This window comes from Podarcis melisellensis, assembly GCF_964234715.1.
Source record: "Podarcis melisellensis genome assembly, chromosome: 6".
Classification (NCBI taxonomy): domain Eukaryota; kingdom Metazoa; phylum Chordata; class Lepidosauria; order Squamata; family Lacertidae; genus Podarcis; species Podarcis melisellensis.
This window is the reverse complement of record NC_138538.1, coordinates 3542262-3548167: the sequence shown is the minus strand read 5'-3', so window position 1 is coordinate 3548167 and position 5906 is coordinate 3542262. Positions and strand designations below refer to the sequence as shown.

The window sequence follows — 5906 nt, the reverse complement described above, 5'->3', positions numbered from 1 at the left end:
GGACGGACTCTGCAGTGTCTTTTTCACGAGGTCACCGAATCTGCTGAGACGGTGTGTTGAGCAAGTGGATGTTGACTCACGAATGATCTGAGCGGGATCTGCTGCAGCTGGCTGGCCCCAGAAGTGGAGGCACGTGGCTTTCCTTTTGGAAGTCCATGTCGGGGAACTCCACAATGGGGCACTGTTAAACTATGGAACTCTCTCCCACAGGAGACACAAAACTGTTGCTGTTTAGTCGTTTAATCGTGTCCGACTCTTCTTGACCCCTTGGACCAGAGCACTCCTGTCTTCCACTGCCTCCCCCAGTTTGGTCAAACTCACCTAAACATTAGGAAGAACTTCCTGACAGTAAGAGCTGTTTGACAGTGGAATTTGCTGCCAAGGAGTGTGGTGGAGTCTCCTTCTTTGGAGGTCTTTAAGCAGAGGCTTGACAACCATATGTCAGGAGTGCTCTGATGGTGTTTCCTGCTTGGCAGGGGGTTGGACTCGATGGCCCTTGTGGTCTCTTCCAACTATGATTCTATGCTGGTAGCTTCAAGACCACTGTCCAACCATCTCGTCCTCTGTCGTCCCCTTCTCCTTGTGCCCTCCATCTTTCCCAACATCAGGGTCTTTTCCAGGGAGTCTTCTCTTCTCATGAGGTGGCCAAAGTCTTGGAGCCTCAGCTTCAGGATCTGTCCTTCCAGTGAGCACTCAGGGCTGATTTCCTTCAGAATGGAGAGGTTGGATCTTCTTGCAGTCCATGGAACTCTCAAGAGTCTCCTCCAGCACCAGAATTCAAAAGCATCCATTCTTCGGCGATCAGCCTTCTTTGCATTACAGATTTGTAGTACAGAAGCACTAATAAATGTGGGGCACTCATCTCTGTAGGCTGTGGGGCCATGCCAGTTTGAAACCTCCCTTTGCCGCTTCAAAGAGCCTTAAATGTGCCTTTTTGGCACACAGCTGTTCTTCCCTGTGTTACCAGCAGGGGGAGTTGCTTAACTTCATGGCCTTGAGAATTGTTCAGCCAGCTGCTGCATTGACTGATCCTGAGCAAAGATCAATCAGCAGTCAGTTTGATGGAACTTAAGTTGCAGTTAAATAAAAATCAGAGCCGGGCATGTTTAATGCATCAGCCACTGGCTGCATGGTGCCCAGTTCCAAAATGGGGGTTTGAGTCTCTTGTATCTATGCAAGGTTCTTTGATTGATTGATTGATTGATTGAATGAATGAATTTATATACCGTCCTATACCTGGAGGTATAGGTGCCGCTGGGGTCTAAACCACAGGGCCCAGGGCTTGCCAATCAGAAGGTCGGCGGTTCAAATACCCGCGACGGTGTGAGCTCCCGTTGCTCGGTCCCTGCTCCTGCCAACCTAGCAGTTCAAAAGCACGTCAAAGTGCAAGTAGATAAATAGGTACCGCTCCGGCGGGAAGGTAAATGGCGTTTCTGTGTGCTGCTCTGGTTCGCCAGAAGCGGCTTAGTCCTGCTGGCCACATGACCCGGAAGCTGTACGCCGGCTCCCTCAGCCAATAAAGCGAGATGAGCACCGCAACCCCAGAGTCTGCCACGACTGGACTTAACATCAGGGGTCCCTTTACCTTTATACCCAGAGGTCTCAGGGTGGTTCACAGAAAAGATCACAATATGTAAAATAAAAATAAAAACAAGAAGGTTACTCCCATGGGACTTTCAGCCCCTGGACATTCCTTCCATAGGCAAAGAATAAAAAATATAAACCACAAAGCATCACAGCCGGAAGGGATGAATGCACAGAGATACAGCATAGCTCCAAAGGGATAATAAAGTATTAAGTCATCCCAATATTCCCTTTACAAAATAATAAAGATGTATAAAAATAGAGATATTCACCACCTGTGAGCTGCTTCATTACTGAGAGTAAAGGTTCTATATAGTGTTAAATGAGATAGACATTTAGGTGTGTGGCAGCAGGTAACCATTAGGCTCAATATTTGTTTAAGAAATAAAAATTTATGCCTTATTGGGGGGAGGAGAGAAAGGTCCTTCGAGCTCGGCCCTTCAGAGACTTTTTGTTCAGGAGGTATCCTTTCAAGGAGGGCAACTTGCCAAACCCTTGAATACCAGATATCCAAACAGTTAAGATGAAAGCTCTTCCAGGATTTGGCAATAGAGCCCTGGACTGCTCTTAAGGGATGGGAAACAAAGTCTTTACCTTTCATAACCTGCTCTGTTCTCATATACAGGTTCATCAAAAGTGCCAGGTGGGGGAAATGGGTACAGCTTGTGCCCTCGTGTGACTCTTGTTCACGCTGTGCTTTTGGCCCCGAGATATTGACAGGAGCCAGGAAATGCCGCAGGACTTTTCCCAGAGCAAACGGTGGTGGCAAATGCCAAACTGAAGAACAAACTGCCCTGGACCAGCCGGTAGGGTTGCATGGGAACACAGGTGGAATCAAGCAGGTATTGCCAGAAGCATTCCTCCTCGGAGGATGTGAGCCTGCAAAATTACAAGTTGAGCAAAACGGTGGCCTGTCCATCTTGCAAATTGCTGCCCTTGATAATAATGATGATTAGAAAATAGCCAGTGGTGGTTAGAGCATTGGCCTAGCGCCTGGGAGAGACTTGGTCATGACGCTCTCCTTGGATGGCCTTGGGCCAGTCACTGTCTCTCAGCCAAACCTACCTCACAGGGTTGTTGTGGAGTCTGAACAAGGAGGGGAGGAACAATGCACACCACCGTGGAGAAGCAGTTTGGGTGTAAATGCAATAAATAAATAATTTATATTAGAATTTGAACATCTGGAGAACTTCATAGGCGCTCTTTTCCTGCAACCATTACAACAGCCTGCAAAGCAGATCAGTATGGTTATTACAGTGGTACCTCGGGTTACATACGCTTCAGGTTACATACGCTTCAAGTTACAGACTCCGCTAACCCAGAAATAGTACCTCGGGTTAAGAACTTTGCTTTAGGATGAGAATAGAAATCGTGCTCCGGCGGCGCAGCGGCAGCAGGAGGCCCCATTAGCTAAAGTGGTGCTTCAGGTTAAGAACAGTTTCAGGTTAAGAACGGACCTCCGGAACGAATTAAGTACTTCACCCGAGGTACCACTGTATTCCCATGTAGGATGCAAAATTTGAGAGTGAGTGGTCAACTTAAGGCTATCTAGTAAATTCACAGCAGACCTGAGAATTAAACATAGAATCTGTAAGTCAAGTTGCCCAGCTCTGGCAATCTGGCTGGATCGATAGTCTGGCTCAGTGCACTCCCGCCTCCTGCCTTCAGTGGAGAATACCTTTAAAGGCCTTTTTAAAAAATATAAATAAATCACCTAGGGGTGAGACTTTTTCCACCAGGCAAATAGCCAGCCTCTTGCAGTTTGCAAAGAACTTCTGCTATAGTTTGACGCTGTGCCCAGGACTGCTCCCAGAAACCAAAATGCTTGTTCCTCCCCCACTTTCTGTTCCTTTTAATTTTGAACATCTAACCTGCCAAAGCAGTGATTCCCATGTGGGTGGTACTGTCCCCTAGGGGGGATTCCCTAGTGGGACACTAAGAAGCAAGGGGGGCACTGGAGGTGTAAATGACTTGCCAGTCTTTGAAACACTGTTCTCACTGGATCAAGTTCCTGGAGTTTGCCCAATTAATTCAACTAAATAGCTTTAGCTGGATTCGGAAGAAACGTGCAGCTAATTGTTACCGTTTCGAATTTTATCGTGCTCTTATCTTCCTTAGTAGGTCATGCAACCTGCTATTCTGAATAATGCTTTTTAATGGGTTGGGGGCACTGGAGATGAGTTTGTGGACCCGAGGGAGCAGGGGCCTGAAAAAAATTGGGAACCCCTCTGCTAAGCAGTTGTGTAGAATTCAAAAGCAGGGGTGAAATTGGTTTGGCTTAAAGTGAGGAGGAATTAAAGAACCTTTTAATGAGGGTGAAAGAGGAGAGCGAAAAATATGGTCTGAAGCTCAACATCAAGAAAACGAATATCATGACCACTGGTCCCATCACCTCCTGGAAAATAGAAGGGGAAGAAATGGAGGCAGCGAGAGATTTTACTTTCTTGGGCTCCATGATCACTGCAGATGGTGACAGCAGTCATGAAATTAAAAGACGCCTGCTTTTTGGGAGGAAAGAAATGACAAACCTAGACAGCATCTTAAATAGCAGAGACATCACCTTGCCGACAAAGGTCCGTATAGTCAAAGCTATGGTTTTCCCAGTAGTGATGTATGGAAGTGAGAGCTGGACCATAAAGAAGGCTGATCGCCGAAGAATGGATGCTTTTGAATTCTGGTGCTGGAGGAGACTCTTGAGAGTCCCGTGGACTGCAAGAAGATCCAACCTCTCCATTCTGAAGGAAATCAGCCCTGAATGCTCCCTGGAAGGACAGATCGTGAAGCTGAGGCTCCAAGACTTTGGCCACCTCATGAGAAGAGAAGACTTTCTGGAAAAGACTCTTATGTTGGGAAAAATGGAGGGCACAAGGAGAAGGGGATGAGAGAGGACGAGATGGTTGGACAGTGTTCTCAAAGCTATGAACATGAGTTTGACCAAACTGCAGGAGGCAATGGAAGACAGGAGTGCCTGGCGTGCTCTGGTCCAGGGGGTCACGAAGAGTCGGACACAACTAAACAACAACAAAATGATGATGATGATGATGATGATGATGATATTTGCTGCCCCCATTTTCTTTAGGGTGTTTGTGATTGGTGTTTTTTTTCCTATTTGAACAATTTATTAGTTTGCCTGTTTTTACAAGTTTAGAAAAAGAATCCCAGGATTTTTCCTCCTGCTTGTTTTCGCCTAGCTTCCTCGTGGTCCATGATGCCAGCTGAAGTTGTCAGCACAATGCACACAAACTGACGTGAAGGTAGCAGGTTGTTCTGCCACTTTTCCAAATCCTTCAGTTGGACATCAAATCTGGAGCTGATCACAGCACACTTGCTGAGTCTGCCTGTGAGATTAACAACAATCTTCCTAGCTCTGTGATCATCAATGATCTCAAATTCACCTATGTAACCATGCTTCATCATCACAGTTAAGAACCGGACGATAACTTTGGAGCACGGTCTGATGAGAACTTGATGTTTTCCCCGCTTCTCAGCATTTCTTGATGCTTTTAAGAGCATCTGCCAGAACATTCATGCGCACCATGATGCCAGTGCAGCAATATGGCGGGAAAAGCTTGCGATTGGTTTTTAATTGGGATTTAGCCTTGCAAAGCCTTTGCAAGGGAGCGGGCTCTGATCCTGCGCACATCGCAAAAGCATTGTGTGGCTGTTGAACGTGGAAAGTTGGAGGGGGTGCTTCGGAAATGGGGTCATGTGGGAAGGATAATTACGAACCCCAAAATTTGTGATTCCCCTCCAAACCTGCGCCAAAGTTTTGCTGCTGTTCAGCAGCGGAAAAAAGCCCTTGTTTTGCGGTGCCCTGCCAACTCACCAATTGGTGCATCAAAACAAAATTTGGGGCTTCGTAATTAATGGTTCCTCCACCCCCTGCCCATCACAGTGCAGCCCAGGCAGCTTCAGATCTGCAGCTGGAAGGGGGGGACCTGCTTTCCAAAGCCAAAACATCTGCAGCCTCTCTCCAGCCCCCACCCACCCATTGTGGCTCAGCAGGATTCCTGCAGCTCCTTCCCCTCATTCTCTCCACACTGACCCTTCTGTTTATCCTGATGCAGGTGGGCCGCTTCTGGCCCCCTATTGAACCGCTCTGCCCTCTGGACAAGACCACGGCCTGTTCAGATCAATGGCGCCTTCTGTTGCTGGGCTGTTTCCAAGGGACCGTCCCCTGCCGTTTTCGCAAGGGGGGGCGCAGCCATCCTCCATGCCTGGCGATCTTTCGACGGTCTCCGGCCGAGCAGGGCCAAGATTTAACGCGTCCGCCCCGCTGACCCCAGCTGTGCCCTGTGGCCAAGCGGACCTGCCTGCCCTCT

The 5906-nt window shown here is 47.9% G+C and overlaps 1 pseudogene across 1 annotated transcript; it reads right to left on the bottom strand.

Annotated features, from left to right (window-relative positions):
- Positions 1–4680: 4680 nt before the first annotated feature.
- Positions 4681–5137, bottom strand: LOC309373139 (small ribosomal subunit protein uS8 pseudogene; annotated as a pseudogene). The gene has a single exon. The product of its transcript is annotated as a small ribosomal subunit protein uS8 pseudogene (transcript).
- Positions 5138–5906: the final 769 nt, after the last annotated feature.